General features: G+C 37.8%; 1 long non-coding RNA gene across 1 annotated transcript in view; it reads right to left on the bottom strand.

Annotated features, from left to right (window-relative positions):
• Nucleotides 1-1,236: 1,236 nt before the first annotated feature.
• LOC138733563 (uncharacterized) overlaps nt 1,237-27,800 on the bottom strand; it is a 521,426-nt gene continuing 494,862 nt past the window's right edge. Inside the window, exon 5 of the long non-coding RNA XR_011339424.1 lies at nt 1,237-1,290. This is a non-coding gene — a long non-coding RNA (uncharacterized lncRNA). The remainder of the gene's footprint in view (nt 1,291-27,800) is intronic.

Raw genomic sequence — 27,800 nt, 5'->3', positions numbered from 1 at the left:
AACAAGTGATTGAAGTGAATGAAACCTGCTAGACTTCTCCTAATGTTAAGAAAAAATGTGAGTCTTTAAAATAGATACTACAAAACGCTGAATTTCAGGCACTCGCAAAAAATCTCGAAGGTTGTAACTCAGTACAAAAAAAGTTACGTGGTTATTTCTGCCATGGTGCTTTTTGAACTACTACCTTCATACAATTAATGTAATCACAAAACAAAGCTGACAGACCTGTTCTCCTGGGCTTAGGTTTCCACTGTCTAGGGGCACTGTTTGCTGCCCATGTATGCAGAATATGACAGCTGTTTATGTTATACAAATGAGGCTTCCTCATGAGTTTGATCTTAATTGCATGCTAATCATGTTGTTATCATAAAACAAGCACTCAACTTTATTTTACTTAATAATATAAAACAGGCTTAGAACACAGGAGAATACTTTGGTAACCTGTTTAAGCTTGTTTGTCTCAATAGCTTTGTTATGTTACTTATTAAATTATTTCAGCAACATGGTAAGAATCAACATATTTAATTCAAATGAGTGTTCATTAAATATAATATTTCCAAGAAAATTTAGTATATGGAAAAGAGAAACTACAGCAACCACGAGCTTCCAGTGATTTTAGTTTTCATTATAACAGTCACCTGTCTTGTACCACACTCCCCAAAATTCTCACTTTAAGCTTCTGTTAGTAGGAACAAATTTCAATAGAATCTGTAACATGATAGTTTTACTGTCTCTAGCTTCTTGGTCCTTACTCATTCCTAAAAGATGGTTTCTTACAAGGGATTTGATGTAAAAAAAAATGCAGTTTATGCCTGGAGAACCTCTGTCTTTTTTACAGACCATTGCCTTTTTGGTTTATGTTATTTCTCTCACTTCAAAATTATGTCAGCTCCTGCGTTTGATGACTCTGTTAACAGCAGTCACAAAAAGCAACATGGTCAAGTTACATATGTAACATTAAAATATGTCATGGTTGAACTATGAAAAAAAAAAATCCAAATGAAAAACTGTGAACAAATTCATTGTCTGGTTGCACAGTGAGGAAAAAACCCCACCCCTCTTTTCTCTTAGAATCTCTTGAAACAAAAAAAAAGGTAACTACTTATATTATCAGCTGACATTCTCACTGACGCTGCAGGACTTTTTTTTCATACCTGAAGAAACACTCGTATGTTGGAATACAGTTATTCACAGAACCATCCAAATTCAAGCAAAAGGAAGAAACAAAAGGTATTACTCACCCTGAGCTTGCAGGTTTGGAACTGAATAAAAAATTCCCTATCCCGAGATCTGAGGAACAGAAAACAAAAGCTTTCTATCATCATTGACAATAAATAGTTAGACATTATATATACAGCAAATAGCTCAATACAGCAAATAATTAACATACATATATGTTGTGGGAAAATCAATTAAATTTAACCTTGACTACTACATTTTGAAAGAAGCACATTGTATGCCAGAAAAGCAGACTAAGACCTCCTAAACTTTCAGGTCTCTCCAGTCATCCATTCTCTACTTCCCAACAATTTTCTGTGGAAAAAGAATTTTAATCTCTCTCCTGGAACTATGGATTTGTGAATTTCCGTGGAGGCCAATAAACTCCAAGGATATCTGGAGAGAAGACATTCATACTCTAAACTAGAACAGTTCAAACCATGACTTGAGGAGTTTATTTGAACATAAGTAGCTCCTTTAGAAAATTAATCGCTTTAATGCTTAGAATATATGGTTTTTTTAAAAAAAAGTCAGACTACATTCTAAGAATATGTGGAAAATCAAAATAATAATAAAGGATATGCATTTCATATCAGAATGCTCTGTGACACCTGGTGGAAGTGCATTGGAGTAAAAGTAATAGAGAATCTGACTTAGGGGTGGAAGTTTGTAAATCTGTGGATGCAAAAATGGGATTTCTTCTCTAAAAGCAGAGGAAGCAAACAAATTAGTACAGCAAATCTCCTTTATGAGCATCAAATACAAATGATTCATCATTAAATTAACATTTGTTTTGTTGACCTGGATGCATTTCTTTATAATTGCTAAGATTTGTTACATTTATCAATACTATAACCATGGTTATTTCATTAATAAGGCTTGAGGTTACCCATTAACAAGAAAAATCTAAAACTGATTTTCCTGCAGCAAATTAGTTTCCAACTTTTTGTCTATGGGCTTTTTTCCCTTCCCAGTACAACATTAATGAAGATTAATGCTCAAAATTTCAAATCTGGCAGCTAAATATTAGAAAAGAGACAAAGTAAAAAGGTGTGTGTTTGAAGAATAGAAAAGAAGGGTGTGTAGAAAAAAATGATGCAAAAAAATTTAAATTTATTTTAGTCTTATGCTATCAGCAATTAACATGTGAAAGAAGATTGCATTTTATAGTGGTAATCTGCATGCTCTGGAGCAAGTATGTATGTCTCTGTAATCTTAAAATTATTCAAGATATCTTATTAACAGATTATGCATCCAACGCTTGCATTATTGACAAGTTCTAATAAGTTTTTCATGGTGTTTGTATTGGATAGATTAGTTTTACAATTTGGTTTTTATGGGTTTGTTCATTTGTTTTGTCGGTTTTTTGTTGTTTTGTTGGTTTTTTTTCCCATGGCTCAGGGAATGGCAGCCTTTTATTGAAAGTATTTCAGACACGATCAAAAAAGAACCTGTGGATAAAAATGAATGCTATTATATATTAATTATATAATATATTACATTTTAAAAAAGTGAGTTTATTATTATTTTTAAAGTTTCCAATGAAGTTTTGACCTGGACAATTAAAAGTGGGAATTATAGCAGTTCAGTAGAACTTTGTCAATGCTTTCTAATTAAAGACCACAGAATTTCCACCCCGTTCAGTCTTAGGTCTCTTAAGCTGTTAAACAATCTGTTCTGTCACTGCAGAATCACGATGTGTTACTGCCATCATGTTTTGGGGGAGAAGCCCACAATAAAGCTCTTACTTTAAGAGTTTAACTTACTCTTATACCTCCAAATAAATACTCCCTGGGCATTCTTTTGTATTCTGTACTTTATACTTTTCTTTCCTAACCTTTTCTTTCTTTATTAAAGCAGTAGTATATGATCACTAACAAGTGTTTTTACGCAAGTGAAAAAAATCTTGTTAAGCCAAACATACATTGCAAACTGCTGGTATAAAAGAGTCTAAACTAATCTGAGACCCATAGCACCTTTTTTCTACGTTATTATTTTGAATCACTGTAGGGATAGTTATGCTAGAATGTATTGCTACAGTTTTAATCCACCGAAGAAGAGAGTTACATGCAATTGAAATCAGGTGCAAAAATTTAAATCTTATTAACCTTCCCTTCAGAGTCAGCCCATGATAGTACCAGTCTAATCCTCACACAGAAAAACTCCAAGTGCTTTAAACCAGGAAGCTGTAGGTTAAAAATCCTCAAACATAACCCTAGTTCAGTTGTGAACTAAAATATTGATGCAGAAAAGCTGTACATTCTTTCTGTCCTCAAGCTTTCCTGCTCTGTAAAATCATCTTGGGAGTTTCAATTAAATGTTCTTATATACTTCCAGAGGTTTAGATGAAAACTGCTATTTCTTTTTCTGTACTAAGGATTTATATAAAAATAAAATATCAATAAGATAGTTCATTATATTGTATTGCCAGCAAATTAATCATACTTTAGGGAGAACAGGAAGTCAACCCGCTGAAAGTAATTTGCTTTTATTTTAAGCACAAATTGATTTATTTTCCAGGTTTGCAAACTCACACTACTAAGGACATTATTCAGCAACATTTAAATGCTTAGCCAGTTCCCACTTTTGTACAACATTTCTTCTACTATTATCAATTTTTCTAGGCTTCTTTTCCCTGAGTTTCTTTAAATTTCTCACAACCAGTGTTGTCTTAATCATCACAATTTTACAAACAAGCAGGAGGCTATTATCCTATGAAAATGTTTTATCCTATTAATACTATCACATAATTAAAAATCACTGATCATTAACTAAGTAGACTATTGCATTTTATAGCTTCTTTTACAACAACTTTTTTTAAAAGTCAGTAACTACCAGGCAGTACTGGTCAATGTTAGTTTACATCTTTTTCAAAAATTCAGAGGGTCAGGAAAAAAAGAAGATATTAAAACTCTGCTTTCAACAGTCTTTTTCCAGTTTAACTTTAAAATACTGGTAATAAATCAGCATAGAACTGCCCCACTACTTCGATGATGATGATTACCAAGACAAATTCCAGGGATTCTGACAGTGTGTATTATAACCTTGTTTGCATTCATTCTTATTTCCTTGTGAGAGGTTGCATCAATTATCAACAATGAAATATTCGTTTACCCATTGATAATTCAATTCAGTTCCAGGAAATAAACATTAGCCAAAAACTTATTTCAGACCGATAGGAGTGAATCCTGAAATATCCACACAAAACTGAGGGTATAATTAAAACTGAGGAGTTTTCCCAAGTAACCTGTGAAAGAGCTAGAAATTTTTAACATTACATTCAAGTATTTGTTTTTTGGAAGAGATCAGTAGTTATTTTTTTTATGTATAAACCATTTTACTACTTTTGGAGGATACAAGGTTCTTCTCTCCTTATTTCTTTTAAGAAATTTCATGGACTTTTACAGAAAGAAGAAAGTGTAAGAGAAAGATGCAATAGCTTCATAGATTGTTCTGTTATCTAGTTCATCCATAACTGGAAAAAGATGCAAGTGCAGCATACAATAAGAGCAGTGGGAGTGCATTTTGTTTTCACAGAATCACAGAATCACTAGGTTGGAAAAGACCCACTGGATCATTGAGTCCAACCATTTCCATCAATCACTAAACCATGCCCCTCAGAAACTCATCCACCCGTCTTTTAAACACCTCCAGGGAAGGTGAATCAACCACCTCCCTGGGCAGCCTGTGCCAGTGCCCAATGACCCTTTCCGTGAAAAATTTTTTTCTGATGTCAGGCCTAAACCTCCCCTGGTGGAGCTTGAGGCCATTCCCTCTTGCCCTGCCTCTGTCACTTGGGAGAACCGGTCAGCTCCCTCCCCGACCTCCTTCTAGGTATTTGTAGACAGCAATAAGGTCTCTCCTCAGCCTCCTCTTCTCAAGGCTAACAACCCCAGCTTACTCAGCCACTTCTAGTAAGACTTGTTCTCCAGCCCCTTCACCAGCTTTGTCACTCTTCTCCAGACACACTCCAGAGCCTCAACATCCTTCTTGTGGTGAGGGGCCCATAACTGAACACAGTATTTGAGATGTGGTCTCACCAGTGCCGAGTACAGAGGGAGAATAACCTCCCAGTGGTCCAGCCGGTTCAGATCCCTTTGCAGAGCCTCCCTACCCTCCAGCAGATCCACATTTCCACCCAGCTTAGCGTCATCTGCAAACTTGCTAAGGGTGTACTCAATGCCTTCATCCAGGTCATTGATAAAGACATTGAACAGGGCTGGACCCAGCACTGAGCCCTGGGGAACCCCACTTGTCACTGGCCTCCAGCTGGATTTCACACCATTTCCCACCACTCTCTGGGCCTGGCCATCCAACCAGTTTTCCACCCAGGAGAGAGTGCGCCTGTCCAGGCCAGAGACTGACAGTTTCTGATGCAGAATGCTGTGAGAAACTGTGTCAAAGGCTTTACTGAAGTCCAGGAAGACCACATCCGCAGCCTCTCCCTTATCCAGTAGTTGAGTCACTTTATCATAGGAGGCAATCAGGTTAGTTTGGCAAGACCTGCCTTTCGTGAACCCATGTTGACTGGGTCTGATCACCTGATTCTCCTGCATGTGCTTCATGATAGCACTCAAGATGACCCGTTCCATGATTTTTCCCAGCACTGAGGTCAGACTGACAGGCCTGTAGTTCCCTGGATCCTCCCTGTAGAACCCTTCTTGTAGATGGACACAACATCAGCCATCCTCCAGTCCAGTGGAACTTCTCCAGTCAGCCAGGACTGCTAGAAGATGATGGAAAACGGTTTGGCAAGCACTTCCGCCGGCTCTCTCAATACTCTTGGATGGGTCCCATCCGGCCCCATAGACTTGTGGGTGTCTAGCTGGGCAAGCAAGTCTCTAACCGCCTCCTCTTTGATGAAGACAGCCTCGTTCTGCTCCTCTGATTTCTGGGTGTCTACTCACAGGGAACAACTTTCCTTACTATTAAAGACTGAGGCAATGAAGGTATTAAGTACCTCAGCCTTGTCCTCATCCTCTTTCACTGTTGTTCCATCTCCATCCAATAGGGACTGAATATTCCCCCTAGTCCACCTTTTATTGTTAATGTATTTTTAGAAAGATTTTTTGTTATCTTTCACAGACTTGGCAAAACTGATTTCTAGTTGGGTCTTAGCCCTCCTGATTTTTTCTCTGCATGATCTCACTTCCTCCCTGTAGTCCACCCAAGATGCCTGTCCCTTCTTCCAAACCTCATAGACATACCTCTTCTTTTTGATATCCATCAAGATATCCCTGCCCAACCAAGCTGTTTTTTTTCCCCACCAGCTCCTTTTCCGGAACATGGGGACAACTTCCTCCTGAGCTGCTAGGATTTCCTTCTTGAAGAGCGCCCAGCCCTCGTGGGCTCCCTTGCCCTTAAGGACTGTCTCTCACAGGACTTTGCCAACCAGCCTTCTGAACAGTCCAAAGTCTGCCCTCTGGAAGTTTAATGTGACTGTTCTGGTAATCCCCCTCTTCACCTCACCTAGAACTGAAAAACCTATCATCTTGTGATTGCTTTATCCCAGGCATTCTCCAACCGTCAGATCCCGCACAAGGCCTTCTCTGTTCACAATTAGCAGGTCCAGGAGAGTGTCTTCCCTTGTTGGTTCACTCACCAATTGTGTGAGGAAGTTGTCTTCCACACACTCCTGGAACCTCCTAGACTGCTTCTTTTCTGCTGTATTGTACTTTCAGCAGATATCTGGAAGACTGAAGTCTCCGAAGAGTGTAAGAGCTAGCGATCTTGAGGCTACTCCCAGTTGTTTATAGAAGAGCTCATCTGCTGCTTCTTCCAGGCTGGATGGTCTATGACAGACTCCCATCACAATATCTACCTTCTTTTGGGCTCCTCTTATTTTAACCCACAGGCACTCAACCCCATCATCACCATCACAGAGCAGTTTTGTACTGCTCTGTCATTTACCTGGGAATTTAAGTGTCATACTAATTTTTGAACAACAGCCATTTCTTAACCTATTTCTGTTCCACTCTTTTCCTTTCATCTCAGTGTTAACTTAATGGAAAATCTGTTTTTTTTCTGCCAAAATATCACAGTTTGGGTTTTCTAACACAGCAGAGAGCCCATACGGCAATACTATAAAATGCGTTCTATTTAAGGTTAACTTTTTCTTGCAGAATCCCTTTGGTAACTCTTTTTGCTCATGTGAACTATCAGGGCTACAACTGGACTTCAGGGGAGATACTCTCTGTTTTAACTCCAGTGGCCCTGGTGGCCAGACAAACACCACAGAGTATGTTCTTATGTTTACCAGGTTGAAACCTCACAATGCACTTCCTCCCTGTTGCCATTAAAAGCAATTTTATGTGTATAGGTTAGGCAGGCAAGTAACTACTGTATGCTTAAATGATTCGTGAAATGTGGGTGATCTGAGTAACAGTGCTGGGATGCAAAGGGACAACTATCCATGGCCAACTGTCTACAGGGACCACTTTCTGTGGGAAAAACTCTTTGTGGAACAACACTTGGGGGACACTCTGTGGAACACATGTAGAAAACTCTCCATGGAGACAACTGTCCACAAGGAGTCACTACTGTCTGGATTAAGCTTATGGTCAGGTTTAGGCTTCAGATTAAAGTTACAGCTGGTGTTTTGGTCAGGCTTAGGCTTAGGGTTAGGGTTAGGGTTAGAATTGTCTCTACGTAGATTTGTCCCAGTGAAGACTTTCCCTACTGAGAGTTGTCCTAAAGCCAGTTCCTTATTTCTATTAAAAAATATTAAATTATTAATTTTTCTATTTTCTATTAATTTGCCTATGCTGTACTAGTACTCAATATATCATGCTGTGTAAAAGTTTGTCTCTTGCATTCTATCCAGTTATTTCTGTGCACTTTGTGGTGGTATTCTTGCATTTCCGTTTCATACTGCTGATCTTGAATAAGCTCCTAATTTACCATGATCTTTGTAAATTCTGTTCCCATCCTCAGGGGCATTCACAATCCTGCACGGCTGTATACCAGCCACAGGTTTTTAAAACTTATGGTTTCTTTCATCACTCAAATTAATTTTTTTTTCCTGACACTGAAAAACAAGATGAACAAAACAGACTCCTGCAGAATCCCTGAGCTGAAATGATTAATAATGATTACTTGTTAACTGAAAGCAATTTTTCAAGCTGTTGGTGGTTACATCTGATTCATCTTTTGCTGGTCTGCTTGAAACAATGTAATAGCACACACCCTCCCTATATCCCCCTTAATAAAAACCTATTTATATGATATTTACTTTTTTTCCCTCATGGAAAAAATCATGCTTTAGTAATTCACAAATAAATTTGCCTTATGGAGACAAAGGCATAAAAAAATTCATAAAAACTAATTAATCTCTCATAATTATCATAATTTAGAAACAGTTTGAATTTTCCTCAGCTGCAATTACATTAATATTTGCTTTCAGCACAATATTGATAATTTTAAAGTCAAAGTTACAAGTGGTTTGCCACTTTTGTTATACACTCCTTTATTAATTATTATCTAAAAAACCTGTACCAGGGTTAAGAATGTATATGCAGGTATCTGAGTACATGTTGCGCTGCAAATATATGCTCTGTAATAATAATAGTTTCCTTATATCCCTTTGCTCATTGAAATGAATAAATAGCGACCAAATGTAAGCAAACATGATGTTAAGTCTTCTGGAGATATTCTTACATTTTCAAAAAAGAATGGTTTAGAGTAACAACTTTCATATTTGACTGTTCTTACTATCTATTCGAAATCAGAGGAGCCAGACAAGTTTTGACATGAAACGTTTGAATTCCAACAGTATTTGTAAAATATCTTTCTTTTCCTCTCATGCTGTTCAATGGGTCTTCAAACTTGTGTTCCAAACTAGATACCCAATTATATCACAATCTTTGTAGATGCAGAGAAAATTGAGATTATTATTTTATTCATAAAAGTGTAACATGGTAATTACCTTGAAAGAGATGCCACATAAATTCTGATTAATTTATTCATAAACATTAAATGAAACTGTGCAGGGAAGTTATTTTCTCTGTTCAAAATGTTTTGGATACAATTGTATTGGCTAGCAAACTACCTACAAATTTTAAACCTGTAGCTGAGAAAGAATTGCTGACATCTCCTTAGTAGAAGCTCACTTTTGCACTAAAAGAAATGCGTGCCACATACTATCATCAGCAGTTACTAGAGTTTATCATCATGCTATCACCTAAAACTTATTAGAGAAAACGTATCTCTGAAACCACAGAAATGTCCATTTTCAATAGAAGATGCAAATATTATTAGTGACTTTAAGTCATGCAATGTAAGTTATTTATGAAATAAGATCCCATGATTAACTGAATCATAAAATCAATTGAATTTTTGAAAATAAAAATTTGCAATTTGAATATTTGATCTAAGCCTTCAATTTACATGTTATTCTGATTTTGAAGCTGTTCTTTAAAGTTCTGTCAGCCAATTACAATAAATTTTTAGAGTTAACCATGTGGTTGAAATTCCATTTGCTAAAAAAAGTGAGCCATCAGAATTTTCATGTATTTGGTATTTTTAACAAGAATTTAAACCTTATAGCTTTGGGGACTGTTTTCTCCTTTCTTTTAGTGTTTTAATGACATTTTTTACTTGGAATTTTGCAGCTGTTAGTCTGTATCCTATTGAATCAATTCGCACACAAAACAGAAAGAAGTAACACCAGCATAATCTAGTGAATCTAGTAATTTATCACATAAGAATGCCACTTCCACATCCTTAACTCCTCAGATCTTGGGCTTGTGAGTATGGCCAAATCACAGAAACTTGCATTCATGGCTAATGTGTCTCACAATTTGTTGCAACAGCTATGAAGTCAATATCTGGAAAGTATGTAAATATTTAAAAATATTCTAGTTAAATCTCCGGGACACCTAGAAAAATTACTTATATCATGTGGAAAAGCAGCATCCGTTGACATATTTAATCATATTGTTGTCTTAACCAGAGGATCCCATAATATACACAAGAAGTTACAATTCACGTTGATTGTATTCATCTGATAAAGTGTCTAATGTCTGCAGTATTATGTGCATTCTGATGTTTGGAGTTCCAATCTTATTTAGATACCTTATGCTGTGCCCAATTCTAAAACCGAAAAATATGTAAGATTCAAATATCTCCGAAACATATTTGGCAAATCTCAGGGATTTTTTAAATAAAATTGAGAGAAAAAATATATCTCTGTCAGAAGACACACCACAAAGGCTTGGGAAGATCAACAAAAGAATAAGAACCTGACCTTTAGATCCAAGGCACAAACCAGTGCTGAATAAGTAGAGTGTACTTATTGGTGGAAATTGTGAAAAGCTGAAATAAAACCTAACTGAGTCTACAGTTTACAGAACCCAGTAATGCACCATTATTCTATTTCATACTAACAGAATAATTCAGACAAAAAAAAAACAAGGAAAAAAAAACAAAACAAAAAAAGAAAGAAGACCCGACTTTGTGCACAAAACAGTGCAGCCGAAAAAAATTTTGAGGAAGACATCTCATTTGTAATTTACAGCAAGATGAAGTTATATGGTGGAATGAGTGAGGTATAAGTGCTTAGCCTTTTAAATATTTTAACTCCCTTAATAATGTTCATTTGTAAAAGTAATTATATTGATATTTCTTATGTTAATAATTCAGATTCTGTGTTTGCACTTTAAGAAAAGAATTGAAAGTACTATGGAGTCTCCATTACTTCCTCGGGGGACTAGTCTAATATGACACTATAACTTTGGTATAGCATGTAACAATGCAATTACTTGTTTTAGTTGCTTTCATTGAAAACTTGTTCTATATAAGGAAAAACAGAAGGAGAGACAGAGAGGAAACACTACAAAAATATTGAGAAATTGCTTAGTGAAAATAACATTCTTTTTGAACAGATTTAATTTAAAGTCCCTCAAATCTAACCTTGTAAAACCATGATTTATGCTTAAGATAATGCAATTATGTGCCCTTACACAATTCATAACCTTTCAAAAGACACTATGATCATCCCATGTTTTGTTATCATTTGAGACAAGAAGAAAACAAACCAGTAATAAATAGTGCAAATTATAAGGGTGTGAGAAAATTCAGAATTAATTGCAAGTGCACACAGTATAGAATTGACAAGATATATCTATTTCATGATCCTTTTTAGTGTAGTCTATCAAGAAACATTTCTTTTGTTAATTTGTTTTAAGGAGTTGTGTAACTGGGTTTGAAAAAAAAAGAAACAAAACACAAAAAACTTTTTTACTGTGAAGCCTGGAAAGATAACTTGAGCAACTAGAAATTATGCTTAGTCAACACTCTTTTAATTTTTCAGGCACACTAGAATTATTTTTAAAATAATTAAATTATTAAAAATTATTAAAAACTAGCATAACTGGTTTACTAGATACTGACAGGTGGCATGCAGTACTTATTAAGTGACAGCTGAAAATATCAAGCATTGCTTCAGGACAGATTTCCTCTTTATTTTACTTTCTAAAATTTTTTGCTTTTGTTCTAATGAATAAGACAATTTATGAAACGAAATCGTAAAAATAGTTTATCTGTAGGTAATGTTTTGAATGAATGAAATATTGTTGTTAAAAGGAAAACTGAAAAGATTCAGAGCCACTAAGTATAATGGTAATTGCTGCACATTATTCGCAGCTGTCACCTTTTTTTTTTTTTTTTGATGCAGTTTACAGTCAAACCAATGCTTCAGAGCTCCCACTGGAGAACATAAACACACTTCTAATTCAAAGAGGTTAGTGATTTTTCTTCTACAATATTACTTTACAGAATGTATATGTTAAACTCTAAGGTCCTATTTTAGTTCAAGTGTGCATGTGTGTTGAAAAAATGGTTTTGAAGATGTCAAAGTTTAAAATCAAACAAGTTTGTTTTCATCTCACAGCTTGCTTTGTGTAATTAACAAAAACTTAAGTTATAAATTTATTGGTTATAAATATGTCTCAGTCTATCATTTTAACTGTAGAATTACAAAAACTGAAAAAACCCTAAAATATCTTTAAGAAACATTTAGGCTGTTTACCCAAAGTTTTATTGTGCATGTGTTTCTGTTGCTAATGAACATTATCATTTGAATTGTGACAAAATATTACATCTGGCAAATCAAACTTGAGGAAAAGAAAATATGCTCTTAAAGCAAAAGCGTTTTTAATATTATGTACTAGTCTGTGCACTCTGCCATTGTGATTTACCTTAAGCACCTGAGTAGTAAGGAGCTGGTCTATAGGACTGATGGCTCATTACTTTAGGGCAACTTCTTAGTATACTCTTGTATCAAATCAGGGAGGAACATATGTAATAATTGACTGTATCATTAAATGGAGCCAGGTACTGTAAAGTGTGACTAACAAGAATGACATGTTGGGAATTACTGTGGATGATGTAACATATAACCTATCACTTTGTTAGTTTATAATGATCACAGAAAAGTCTAGAAGATTGGAACTATTTTATCACATGTTGATTAGGACACCTAGAAACTAAAAATGCTATTTTATGGAACTGCTGTCAAAGAGGACTGGGAGATATCTCTGTCTGAGAGCAAATAATCTGAAGTCTGGAGGTTAGGAAAATGACTTGGTGTTAGGTCTGAGTTGCAATATTTCAAAATCTGTTTTCATTCAGGAATGCAGAAACTTACCATTTAGTCGGGCTGTTTGTTAATGGGAAAAGCAAGTTTGTGACCTTATTATAATTAACAGAGAAGTGAATGGGTATTTTGCATTTGTTTGTCAAACCAATACAGATCAAGCAGACATACATCTTTGTTGTATCCTGTTCACAGTTAATTGCAGTGAAACGTAACTCTAAATTTCACTGGGAAAGGCCAGAATTTAGATTTCCGTCATCCTTGACCTGTACCTATGCCTTCTGATAAGCAAATAAATCTTTCACGCTTTCTCTGAAGAAACACACAGTTCAAACCTCCACAAGTTGTTTTGCAGCAGAATTCCTATCTCATGGATGTTACTTTTATATATAATTCATTCTTTTTCACAGTAGAAAATTAAATACCTCACTATTTGTATCAATTATATATTTCAGGTACCTTACAATAACAATGTTTTTTGTCCTTTTATCAGTGTCAAAACCCTAGGTTATTTGTCATCATGTGATAAAGTCTACTTGAAAACATTGTTTAGATTAGGAAAGATTGTGTATATCTACTTGGTACTAACTGAATAGACAAAAAAATTTGAGCTGGAAAATAAAGGAGCAATAGACAACCTTTATCATATAACTACTGTGACCCTCACACCTCTTTGAGACTTCTAGGGTAGGACACCAGTAGGTAGCAGAAATCCTGGTGACAGATGCTAATTGGCCTAAGTTAGGAAGAGAGTCACAACGAGTGGCTCAGAGACACATAATCTGCATCTGTTGAGTACCCAAGATACAAAGTGATAGACAGCAAAACCAGTAGTTTGCTGGTTAGAGACACACAATCACTGATATCCAATGCTGAGTCAGGGTGGAGCTGTACAGCACAGAGGTTGACCAATCAGCCAGGCTGGTGCTGGATCTAGCTGGTCCACAACCACTAGGCTCTCTTTCATGCAAATGTGAAGAATGTGAATTGGTTGTGGGGTAGAAATGCTAGAAAAGATACTGCAGTCCGTCAGACACACACACCCCACTCAGAAAATTCACCTCTGATCATGTTTCTGAGCAGTGCTGTTCTGATCCCATGGCCTTTCCAGCAAACCCTCCCAGCAACAGTATTAGAGACAGATGAAGCAAATAGTCTGTTTTTCAGATATGCTCAGTCAGGGTTTTAATAAGTCTAAGAAGGGAAGTTCCACAACCCCTCTGGGTATTTGTCTGTCTGTGCTGGTGTTCAATCACCCTTATGATGAAAAAAAAAATAGTGTCTAGCTGATATTTCTTGTCTTACAATTAATTTTTTTTTTTATAACTAATACTGTGCAATACTGGGCAAATCTGGCTCTGTCTTCTCTGTGTCCACTCAGCAGGTACCTGTACACACCAACAAGGACCATCCACAAGACTGTTCCTCCCCAGGATGAACAGACCCTCTGCAACCTCCTATCAAACTACCCACGCTCCAGCCCTTAACACTTTGGTGGCCTCCCTGTGACTCTCTCCAGGATCTGTCCTGCATGAGCCTCAAGCAAGTGGAGGAGGCCCTGGAGAAAGGGAAGGAGAAATGTTACTGATCAGGGTAGCAAGTGAATCTGTTCTCAGCCTGCCTCACCTTTCCAGGTGCCTGTACACAACAGGTATGAGGCCCTGGAACTGGAAGGGCAAACAGCTGATGATATGGGTGTAGGCCCTCCTGAGATGAAGAGTTCATCCAGCCAGTCAGCCCCCATGCATCACCATCACCCATGTAAATACAAAAAGGAAGGGTAGTTGTCTTAGGTGACTCCCTTCTGAGGGGAATGAAGGATCTGATATGCCAACAGGACCCAACCCACAGGAAAGTCTGCTGCCTTCCTATGGCCAGGGAAAGTGAGATAACCAGAAAACTCTCCAGTTTGATAAGGCCTTCAGACTATTACCCAGTAGTGTTTCTTCTTGTAGGTAGTGAAGAGATAGCAAAGAGAAATCCTAAAGCAAACAAAAGGGATTTCCAAGCCTTGGGACAATTGGTTAAAGGATCAGGTGCACAGGAGGTATTTTCCTCAATCCTTTCAGTAGCAGGGAAGAATATCAAATTGAGTAAATAGAGCCAGCTGGTCAATACATGGCTCTGACGTTGGTGTCATTGGCAAAACTTTAGGTTTTTTGACCATGGGATGGTCTATTCCTCATCAGGACTGCTGGCGCTGTTGGCATGTGCCTCTCACAGAAGAGGAAAATGGGTCTTACTCAAAAGCTAGTAGAGTTGATTAATACGGTTTTAAACTAGATTTGAAGGAGGAAAGGAACAATAGGAGGCTAGTCAGTGACGATGAATAGGCAGGAACATCTAAGTCTGAGGAGCTGCATCCTAGTAAGATTCAAACTGTTCCACAAAGAGATGGACACAATGAGCCACATTTGAAGTGTTTCTATACAAATGCATGTAACATAGGGAATAAGCAGGAGGAGCTGGAAACTGTGACCCTGTCCCAGATTTACAATGAAACCTGGTAGGATAGGTCCTGTGACTGTTGTGCCATGATGGGTGGTTACAGGCTTTTCAGGAGGGGTAGATGTTCAGGCAAGGCAAGGTGGGGTATCATTGAATGAGGTGTAAGGGCTGGAATGCATGGAGCTTGCAGATGATGATGGTATAGTCAAGAGCCTCTGAGTAAGAATTAAGGGACAGAGAATTATAATGGATGCTGTCATGGAAGTCTGTGAGGTGTCACCCAACCAGGACGACAACACTGATGAGTTATTCTTTAAGATGTGCCTTCTCTTGGAGGTTCTCAGTTTGCCAGATATCATCTGGGAGTACCAAACCTCTGGTATAGACAGGTCCAGAAGATTCCTAAACTCTCTGGACAATAATTTCATGCTGCAGGTGCTGAGACAACCGACCAGGAAAGGTGCCTTCCTTGATTTGTTGCTTGTTAACAGAGAGAGTCAAGCTTAACATATATAATAAAAGGAGGAAAACTGAGACAAAGACTTCTGGATATGAGGAAAGCAGACTTCATGTTGCTCAGAGAAATGCTTACTAAGACCCCATCAAAAAAAGCTAATTATTATAAACTAAAATGTTTTTAAATTACTGAGGAGGGCAAAGTTTACCTACTAGTTTTCAGAGCTTTAATTCTTGTTTTATTCATGGTTTAGCTTTACAAAGGGTAGTTGCTTCTGCTAAGTGGTAATAATTTCTACAAACATAAAGGATGCTACTACTGGAACATGATTGTTTAGTCTATTCTTTTTCTGTTTGAGTCCTAGAATACTGTATTGTTCCAATCTTCAAGAAGGGAAGCAGGCATGAACCCAGTAACTACAGATCTGTTAGTCTCACTTCGGTGCCTGGTAAGATTACGGAGAAGATTATTCAAGGCTGAAAACAGAGTAATTGGTCCCAGCAGTATGGACTTACAAGGGAATTGGTCAATGACAAGGTGAAAACAAGCCAATGGTGATCCCTGGCAGCCATGAGAAACAACCGTGTCCTCGGATGCAATAAACACGCCATGACTAACCAGTTGAGGAAGGTGACCGTTCCACTCTACCCTGCGCTGGTGTGGCCCCACCTTGAGTACTGTGTACCGTTTTGGGAGCCACAGTAGAAAAAGGATATCAAACTACTCAAGAGTGTCCAGAATAGGGTCACAAAGGTGGTGAAGGCTTTGTAGGAGAAGTCGTATGAGGTGTGGCTGAAGTAAATTAGTCTGCCCAGCCTGGAGGAGGCTGAGGGAAGACCTCATTGCAGCTTACTGCTTCCTCACAAGGGAAGGAGGAGGAGCACACACTGATCTCTTTCTCCCCAATGACCAATGATAGGACCCAAGTGAATGACAGGAAGACATGTCATGGGAAGTTCAAGTTGGATGTTAGGAAAAGGGTCCTCACACAGAGGGTAGAGGAGCACTGGAATAGGCTCTACAGGGAGGTAGCTGTGGCGCCAAGCCTGACAATAATCAAGAGGCACTTGGGCAGTGTCCTCAGACACATAGTGTGAATGTCGGGGTTGTCCTATGCAGAAGTAGGAATTGGACTTGATGAAGACCCAATTATTGGATCCCTTCCAATTCACGTCATTCTATGATTCTATGATTCTATGATGCTTTATTTGGAAAACATGCACATCAAGAATCATGGAATCATTTAGGTTGGAACAGACCTTTAAGATCATCTAAACCCACTGTTAACCAAACACTTCAAAAATTCACCACTAAACCATGTCTCACATCTGCATGTCCTTTTCAATACCTCCAGGGATGGTGACTCAACCACTTCCCTGAGAAGCCTGTTCTGATGCTTGATAACCCATTCAGAGAAGAATTATTCCTTAACATCCAATCTAAACCTCCCCTGCCACAACTTGAGGCCATTTCCTCTTGTCCTGTCACTTGTGATGTGGGACAACAGGTCAATGTCAACCTTGCTACAACCTCCCTTCAGGTAGTTTTAAAGAGCGATAAGATCTCCTTTCAGCCTTGTTCTCTCCAAACTAAACAGCCACAGATACCTCAGCTGTTCCTTGCAGGACTTGCTCTCTAGACCCTTCCCCAGCTTCATTGCCCTTCTTTGGACATGCTCCAGCAGCTCAATGTCTTTCTTGTGGTGAGGGACCCAAAACTGAACACAATATTCAAGGTGTGGCCTCACCAGTAACAAATGCATGGGGATAATTACTTCCCTATCACTACTGGCCACACTGTTTCTCGTACGAGCCAAGATGATATTGGCTTTCTTGGCTACCTGGGCACACTGATGGCTCATGTTAAGCCAGTTACTGGCCAGCACACCCAGGTCCGTTTCTGCCAGACAGCTTTCCAGACACCCTTCCGCAAGTCCATATCACTGTATGGGGTCATTGTGGCTCAAGTGCAGAACCCAACACTTAGACTTCCGAAACCCTATACAGTTGGCCTCGGCTCATCTTATCGCATGGTTTATCATTATAATAATGTACATTATGCCACATAACAATGAATAGTTTATGGATCATTAACTTTTTGATAAAATTTACTGACTACCAATACAACAAGCAATGCCTCTTGGTTTCACACCATAAACATCATTTACTAACTTTCTATTTTACAAAGCCTTAAATGACAGTTTGAATATTTTCTTTTATTCTTTTTTTTTGGACCTAGCAGGAATAACTGCTAAGTTTTTTGTAACAGGAAAAAAAATATTTTAAATAAATTTATTATGCAAGACTTCAAGTTTTCTGTTCTGTTTTCTGTTTCACTCTAATTTTAATACCTGTAGAAGCTTCACCAAGAGGGATATAAAAATTTCAGATTTAGATGCAAGGTTTTTCCCAGGTAATATTTTGCAAGAGAATATGAATCTAAACACAGTTAGTAGTTGTCGCAGAATGTATTTGGCAGAGTTATATCGTAATTGTAAATTAACAAATCGTGAAAAATAGATTTAGATAAAAATATCATTTATGTACTTAGGTTTGGGCCCGGAGGGGAGGCATGGAGAAGAGGTGAGAAATAGAAAGGGAGAGAGAGAGAAACATTACAACACAATATAACATAGCAGTTCACTGGAAACCGAGACAGCAAATTTTCCATCAGAACTCTATAATTTAGAAATGTTAGATCATTCCCGGGTCACAAATCAAAGTAAGAATTCAGAGTTCCTGGGTACCAGAGGAAGAGCAAGTTACTTTGCAATTCTTTCTGTAAACTGTATGTATTCCCCTTGGCTTCCCAGAAAACTTCAAACAGTGTTAAAATGCATTTAGGAAACGTGCCTGGAAAGATGGTTTATGGTGTTCTAGCCACACCTCTCCTACACACATTCTGTGCCAACTTTGTAGTTATTTTTTGAGCCTGATGATGGTGATGATAGGATTGAGTGTCTGTGGGAAAAAATCAGAGGAGCCCACAAGAAGGCAGATATTGTGATGGGAGTCTCTTATCGATCACCTAGCCAGGAAGAAAAGGCTGGCAAGCAGTTCTACTAACAACTGGGAGGAGTCTCAAGATCGCTAGCTTTTGTCCCTGTGGGAGACTTGAACCTACCAGATGTCTGCTGGAAGTACAATACAGCAGAAAGGAAGCAGTCTAAGTGGTTCCTGGAGTGTGTGGAAGGCAACTTCCTTGCACAACTGGTGAGTGAACTGACAAGGCAAGGCACCCTTTGGGACCTGCTGTTTGTGAACAGAGAAAGCCTTGTGCGGAAGACGTGACAGTGGGGGGACGCCTGGGTCGAAGCGATCATGAGATGGTAGAATTCTCAGTTCTAGGTGAGGTGAGGAGGGGGTTTAGCAGAACAGGCACGTTGAACTTCCAGAGGGCAGACTTTGGGTTGTTCAGAAGGCTGGTTGATAAAGTCCCATGGGAGACAGTCGTTAAGGGCAAGGGAGCCCAAGAGGGCTCCCTTTTCAAGGAGGAAATCCTGGCAGTGCAAGAGCTAGCTGTGCCCATATGCCGGAAAATGAGCCAGCGGGGGAAAAAAAACAGTTTGGTTGAGCAGAGGGACCTGTGTGGGCATCAAAAAGAAGAGGAATGTCTACGAGCTTTGGAAGAAGGGGCAAGCATCGTGGGTGGACTACAGGGAGGAAGTGAGATCGTGCAGAGAAAAAATCAGGAGGGCTAAAGCCCAACTAGAACTCTGCAAATACATTGATAGTAAAAGGAGGACCGGGGAGAGTATTCAGTCTTTATTGGATGCAAAGGGAACAACTTTGACATAGAATGAGGACAAGGCTGAGGTACTTAATGACTTCTTTGCTTTAGTCATTAGTAAGTCAATAGTAAAGAAAGTTGTACCTGTGTGTACATCCCCATGAGCTAGAGGAGCAGAACAAAGCTCCCACAATCCAAGAGGATGTGGTCAGAGACTTGCTTGGCCAATTAGATACTCACAAGTCTATGGGGCTAGATGGGATCCACTCAAGGGTATTGAGGGAGCAGGTGGATGTGCTTGCCAACCCACTTTCTATCATCTACCAGCAGCCCTGGCAGACTGGGGAAATTCCACTTGACTGGAGGCTGGCTGATGTTACACCCGTTTACAAGAAGGGTCAGAGGGATGATCTAGGAAACTGCAGGCCTATCAGTCTGACCTCAGTACCAGGGAAAGTCACGGAACAGGTGATCTTGAGTGCTATCACACTGCACACGAAAGATAACTGCGTCATCAGGCCCAGTCAACACGAGTTCATGATAGGCAGGAAGGCAGGTCCTGCCAAACTAACCTGATCACCTTTTTTTACGAGGTGACCCGCTTACTGGATAAGGGAAACGCTGTGGATGTAGTCTTCTTGGACTTCAGTAATGACTTTGACAGTTTCTCACATTATTCTGCTTAGGAAATTGGCTGCCTCTGGTCTGGACAGGTGCACTCTCTCCTAGGTACAAAACTGGTTGGATGACCACTGAGCTGAGACCAATGGCATGAGGTTTAACAAGGCCAAATGCCGGGTCCTGCACTTGGGGTACAACAACCCTGTGCAGTGCTACAGACTAGGAGAAGTCTGGCTGGAAAGCTGCCTAGAGGAGAAAGACCTGGGGGTGTTGGTTGACAGCCAACTGAACATGAGCCAGCAGTGTGCCCAGGTGGCCAAAAAGGCCAATGGCGTCTTGGCTTGTATCAGAAACGGCGTGGCCAGCAGGTCCAGGGAGGTCATTCTCCCTCTGTACTCAGCACTGGTGAGACTGCTCCTGGAATCCTGTGTTCAGTTCTGGGCCCCTCACCACAAGAAGGATGTTGAGGCTCTGGAGCGAGTCCAGAGAAAAGCAATGAAGCTGGTGAAGAGGCTGGAGCACAAGTCTTACTAGGAGCAGCTGAGAGAGCTGGGGTTGTTTAGTCTTGAAAAGAGGAGGCTGAGGGGAGACGTTTTTGCTCTCTACAACTGCCCAAACGGAGGTTGTAGAGAGGAGGGTGCTGGTCTCTTCTCCCAAGTGGCAGGTGGTAGGATAAGGGGGCATGGCCTCAAGCTGTGCCAGGGGAGGTTCAGACTGGATGTCAGGAAGAAAAAATTCACAGAAAGGGTCATCAGGCACTGGAACAGGCTGCCCAGAGGGGAGGTTGAATCAGCATCACTGCAGGAATTTAAAAGGTGGGTAGATGAGTTGCTCAGGGACATGCTATAGTGACAGGTAGGAATGGTTGGACTCAATGATCCAAGAAGTCTTTCTTAAAATTTGGATCTATCCTACAACAAGTTCAAGAAGAGTTTGCTTTCACTGGGAAAAAGCCGTTTAGGTTTTTTTTCGGTACTACCTCCTATGAAGTCAAATAATTAAAAATAAATGGGGTTGATGGTGCTAAAATCTGACAGCGACTGAAGTTAGAAGTATGTTCTACGTTGAAATGAATACTTTTTTTTTTTGGTACAAATTTACTTCTGTTTCTTCGCTGAAGAACATAGCTCCAATTCATTCATTAAGTGCTACTGTGAGAAGAGAGGCAATGTGGTCCATGATTACAGTACAGGAGGGCTGATTCCTTACTTTGCCCCTGATCTGTTGTTCGGTATTAGACATCAAAGCCTTGACTTTACTGGAAATAACATCTGTTCACTGACTCCAAAGATCAATTGTTGTGAAATTCTTTCCATTTACAAACACACAAATCTCCAAGACTTACAATTATAGTTTGTCAAGTTCTTCCAAGTTCCTTTTATTAGCAGAGAAATCTCAAAATACAGAGACAGTTTGAACAATACTTTTAAATATTTCTAGTTTTAGGTTAGTGAGGTTTGCAGAGAAAACACTTGACGGAGAGGCAATGCATGTATCTCTATGGAAGACTCAGTGGCATTTTTACGAGGGAAAAGGAGACCATACAGTCTGACGCAGACTACAAATTTGACATGAGAAGTGGCACAACCCCAGGAAAAAAGGGGTAAACTTCTTAGAGGTAATCAGAAGAAGAAGGTGTAGAGAGTAACTGCTTTTTCATACAGTTGCTTATTAATCTACTGTAATATTTTTGTGGTGCTAAATGAAAACAAACTGATTCATACAAACGTAGGATGCTTTGTGTCTTCTTAATTAGAGGCAAGCCAGTAAGAATAATCTAAAAATCCCTGAATAATGTGTAGAACATTGCATGGAGATAACTATTCTTATCTCAAGCCGCAAACATTTATAAAACTAATGAAGTGCTTAAGTGATCCAAGTACAGAAAAATAAAGGCATAAAAATGCACACATTACTACTATACTATGATCCAGGCAAGTTTCTGCTATACCTATAGGTGCAAACACGCACATTTGTTTTCATGCAAATAGTACTTGTGCAAGGGAAAATGAGAGTAGTTTTCTTGTTCTGTTATCATCTACTTGGATTTAAAAAGCTACTATCTCATCATTTCTTGTCACAAACATTCCCAATTTTCACATCAGACAGGTGTTTCTCCTGAATCCACTCTTCAATGTTTCCTTCAGGAAACCTGTTTTTTTTGGCATTTTATTAATACACCTGTAGGCTAGCCTATGTTGATTTTGAATGTCAATTTAATAGATCTGATCTTCAAACGCAACAGTTCTTTCATCATGTTTTGTACCACTAATGGAGGCTTCAGGGAGTTATTCAGATTTATTAGTTGCACTATCATTTCCTTAGGAATCGCCGCAATGTGCAACATTGCACTTACCTACTTATTTTCAAATACTCTTTTAAAAGTTCTCTTGCCATGAAAGATTCCAACTGTCCCTCTCTCCGAATCTTTGATTAATCTCTTTCGCAATTCCCAGTTCCAAATTTAAAAGAGTTTTATTTAGAGCTCTCATTATATTATAGGATTTTGATGATGCCTCTTTTGGGTCTCATGATTTAAAAATATTGGTTGCATATGTAACGGTTCTGTATCTTATATGATCTCTCACATGCTTTTTGTAAGATTTTTACTCTTTTCTTCTGGCTATTGTGGACCTGTTGTTCTTATGCCTTGTCTGAGCTTGTACAACCTGAGTGCATCTTTATATGTCACTTTCCAATATCCAGAGTAACCTGTTAGGGTAAAAAAGTCCTTCATTTCTAAACTAATTCTGAAAATTTACATAATTTGTATCAGGCTAACTGATAGCAGGTTGCTAAAATGAAAAGCTGAAGTACTAAATTTTCAGGTTTTTTCATATTTTCTGTACCTGTCTTCCCAGTGGTGTTCCAGATAAGACTTGCTTTCCTTTTCAGTCCTATTTTACACATTATGAACCAATCTTTCTTGTGTATTTGAGGAAAAATATTTTTTAGTTGCACTATCATTTCCTTAGGAATTGCCGCAATGTGCTGAAAAATCACAAAATCACATAGTTTTTTAGGTCATAATAGACCACTAAGATCATCAATTCCAACTGTAAACCTAACATTAACTTAATGTGCCTTGGTAAGCACTTTCATCACATCCCTCAGTATTCTTGCGTGGATCCCATATTGAACTTGCTCTTAACCAGCACACACAGTCCCATTTCTGTGTGGCTGTTAAATACATGTGAGACTGTGCCTAACTAAAAACTGAAAAGAACTCATTTGCAGATCTAGAAAAACAAAGTCCATGAACTGTATGAGTCTGTGGATTTTTTTTATGTAGTTAGCAATGGATGAAGGCCCGTTCCAGAGCACACATGAATATATAAGCATATGTTTTTAATATCTTTTTCTAGTCTACTTACTAATGTCACAGGATAATTCATATTATTAAACATTTAGAAATTTTCCATCAGTTTGTTATATGTAGGTGATCAACTGTGTTTAGCAGTGAGGCTGAGTATTGTATTGGATAGTGCAATAAAATGTACCAGTTTAAATCATGTGAGACTTGATTGAATAGAAGTTAATTATAAGACTAACTCACAATCGTACATAAAAGGCATAACTGGAGTGTAATGTGTTCTTAGTGACAAATGTATTTATGACTTACTATGTTCTGAAACCTCCCATGTTTGTTAATGCTTGTATTTGTTCAGGTTGAGATAAAGTTAGTTTTCTTCATAGTTATTTGTATGCTGCTGTGTTTTGGATTTGTTATTAAAAAAGTGTTAATAACGTATTGATGTTTTAGTTATTGATGAACGGTGCTTATATAGTATCAAGGCCTTCTTTGTTTCCAAGTCTGCTACACCAATGAGTAGGTTAGGACTGCACGAGAATCTGGGAGAAGACACAGCTGACAACAACTGATTCTATATCTCATATCATATGACATTCTACTCAGCAATAAACGCTGGGGAAAGAAGAGGGAAGTTGACATTCAGATTTATGGCTTTTGTCTTTCCAAATCAATGCTACATCTGACAGAGCTCTGCCTTCCTGGAGATGGCTGAACCTCTGCCTGATGATAGGAATTACTGAATGAATTTCTTATTTTGCTTTGCTTGCACATAGAGTTTTTGCTTTACCTATTAAACTGCCTTAACCTCAGCCCACAGGTTTTCTCACTTTTACCCTTTTGATTATATTCTGCCTCCCACTGTAGGAGTGAGCAAGTGGCTGTGCAGGACTTAGCTGCCTGCTGGGATTAAGCTGTGACATAACATTATCGGCAGAGGGTTTGTATTCAAATTCTTGATGTAGTCACATTTATCTGATTAGTATTACTTCTGCTGGAAAACCTAAAAGAATGTTTTAATTGTATTTTGATTGTGAGATAACAATTACTGGTATTGGAAAATTATGTAAAACACGATGTTACAGTGATCATTTGCAGGATTAAATAGTGTAGCAGACTAAGTCAATTCATAATTCTTAGTCAAAAAACTGTGATCTTACAAAGAAGAGTAGCTGCTTGATTAAGAAATATGTAGGTGACATTGTTGACGCTTCACTGACAAGAAACACCTACTTGAATAGTACCATTATTAATGTCATTTACCATGCATGAATGCAATACAGAATTTTCTTGACTGTTAAGCAATTTTTTTCTCAAAGTGGATTTTCCACGTAAAAGGATAACTGACCACCAGTAATGGGTGTTATTCTGTAAGGTGTCATATAGAAACATGTCATTGGTTAGAAAGATGCACTTCAAGAGTGCTGAAATATCCATTTTTGTCTGATTTTGTAATCTCCCAAAATTCTGATACTTATCTTCATTTCCTTTTGATACCTTTAAAAAGAAGAAGAAAGTTGGAAGAAAAGGCAGGAGTATTTAGCTATATCAGTTTAAGAACACATGATTTGTGTCTCCTTTTAGCATAGCATATTTTTCAAATTAGTTAAATGATGTGGACAATATTGATTGTCAAAAATATTCTAACTTTCTGGTTTTTATAGTAACAAGCAAAACTGATACATAATTGATAATCACTAATCTTTCACAGCAATGTATTTGCATGTGAATAGTATTACTCTTATTTCTTTATGAATAAACACAGTATAATCCTAGGCCTTTCGGTTTTGTTATGATTTTTTTTTTAATTATTATTCCTATGTTTGAATGAGGTAACAAAATAAAGAAAAAAACCAAAACCAGTAAGGCTATCTGGAATGTTAGGTTATGATGAGAGTGAAGAAATGATCTTTTTAATCACTTGATTCTTTCTATCGTAGAAAACCTCCATAAAACGCATTCTACTGTGTAATGCTACTTCTGCATTTAATGTTTTAAGGATTAAAAACAAAGCTATAAAGAAATAATTAAGTGTGACATATACAGGTGAATTTAGTATAAGGATCCTTAGCAAGTTCAATATATTTGTTTGTTATAAAAATTGTACCTTATACCACCTCTGTAGAATCTCATATAAGAATAAGAAGCTCTTATATCACCTTCTGAAGAGGGTGAAGGTGTTAACTTAGCATGTATTTGGCTGTCAAAAATAGCTGTGTAGGCTGTAACAGGGAATTATGCCACATTTTCACCTATTTCTTTTCATCTCAACTGAAAGCACAGAATGGTCATAGGACAAGAGTTAGCTTGTTTTTCTTGGAAATAATTGAAGAGGTATACAAGTGTGGCAGATTGCCAGTATAGCTGTGCCTGTACAGCCTCTGCAGAACTGCATTTATTGGTTTCCATTGGCTAAAGGACACAAGATCAGGGGCACAGCAGAACCATTAATGATGAGGAAGATTCTCTATTGTGCATAGTAAACTAGAAAGTTCATTATTGAATTCCACATATCCTAATTACATGATTAAATGGAATATGTTAATAAACGGAATAATACTGGATGCTTTACACACATATATTCAAAGCTGAATTACTTACATCTAAGTAGCATTTAATGTATCCTACACCACCTGGTTCATAAAGCTGTTAATGCTCAGAGCATTCAATACATTTTAATGAAAATTAATTTCAGTAACAAAAAACCAAAAAGAATGCATAAGTGCAGCCTAACCTCTCCTAAACTTTTTTCCAAAAGTTATTTACATAACACATGTTTATTTTTTATTTTACTTGTGCTTTTTTGACAAGGTGGATTCGCCTCCCAGTCTGTCACCCCCTGAGTCTTTAAGAATCATATTTTAGGGCTTTCATGCAAGGGAAAAAGACAAAAATACATTGAGATGTTTGACATATTTTTCTCCTCTTATATATGTGATGTCATTAAGGAATGACTTATGAACACTTAATCCTTAAGACTAGATATTACCTTTAGCTACCAAAAGTGGTAAAATGGAGAAAGTGGCTAAATGGGAGTGTTAATACAGACAAAATATCTGTTTCCAGAGAAAACACACTGCAAGTATGAAACTGCGAGTTCTATGTGCGCATTTTTTAACTCTGTGCTCAAAGCTCAATGAAGAAACAAGTAAGGACTGCAGTTTTGGAGGTTTAAATGTGGACCTTAACTGTAGTCTAAATTGTATGTATTTACCTTGATAAAATGCAAAATGTTCTTAAGTGTGTGCAATCATTTATCGGGAAAAAATATACAGGAAGCAGATTTTAAAATATTATACATGTATTCAGAATATATATATTGGATTCCTGGTGATCATGGTTGATTAAATTGAAAGAATTTATATTTCTTTTAGTTTAAATATCTAAATTGTTGAAGAGAAATTTTCTCAAAAGAAATGGGAACCTCTGATCTCATCATTGAGTACGAACTATGCGTATACATGTGCTCCTTTTCGATGTATGAAATCTATCTCGTAGAATACTTAATGTTGTAAGAAGCTTTTTAGAAGAAGATTTTCCTCTAGCTTCCTGGACTCTTGCATTGGTTCACTTTAAACTTCATTAACCAGATAATTACATCTGCACAAACCAGGTAGCTGAACTGGTTGTTTAATCCATGCAATAGTGTAAGGAAAGAGGGAAAAACTACCGTATCAGGCTAAACTAGTAACGATTAGATAAAACCAAAATGTCTAATGTTCACAGCTGAACTTTGTCCTCTATTTCACTTTGATCCCATGGTTGTTAACTGTTGGTCTGCAGGCCAACAGAAAGTGTATATATATCACCCACATTTTTAAAAAACTGGATGACCTTAATGACCTCTTTTCATCCCTTCAGAGTTTTGTTTGGATAAACCCTCCTTTGTTCTGCCTTCAGAAACACAAGAAGCGGGGAATTAATTAACAGGAAAGAGCCATCTTTAGTTTTTCCCTCCACTTCCGCTCAACCGAAACATAATCAATGTCACCCATCTGCGCACACACTTCATTAACAGACATCAAGTACATGTTTGTGACCAGCTCATCAAAGCAATCTTCTTGGCACATATGGAACGTGTAAAGTATTTGTTAAGTTTTTCTAAATAACAACATGGAATTTATGGTCCAGACATCTGAGCGCCTACCTCCTATGAGTTGTATTTTGCCTTAACAAACACTTTCATGTAGATGTTTTTCAGTTTGCACCTCTCTTCACTATTGTGATGTCTGAAACAGATGGTCAGTATTTATCATCTGTGCCTGTGCAAAAGCATCCTTTTGCAGATAGGTTCAAATTCTTATCTGGTATAGCTGGTAGCTTCTTCATATTGCCAATCCAACATTCTGTTTCCTATAAAACTTTATTAGAAACACTTAAGACTTGCATATTAATTGAAGTAGGAACTGTCACAAATTACTTTT

This window comes from Phaenicophaeus curvirostris, chromosome Z (genome assembly GCF_032191515.1).
Source record: "Phaenicophaeus curvirostris isolate KB17595 chromosome Z, BPBGC_Pcur_1.0, whole genome shotgun sequence".
In the NCBI taxonomy this organism is placed as follows: domain Eukaryota; kingdom Metazoa; phylum Chordata; class Aves; order Cuculiformes; family Cuculidae; genus Phaenicophaeus; species Phaenicophaeus curvirostris.
Note: the sequence above shows the minus strand (reverse complement) of the source record. Positions and strands in the feature narration are given on the sequence as shown.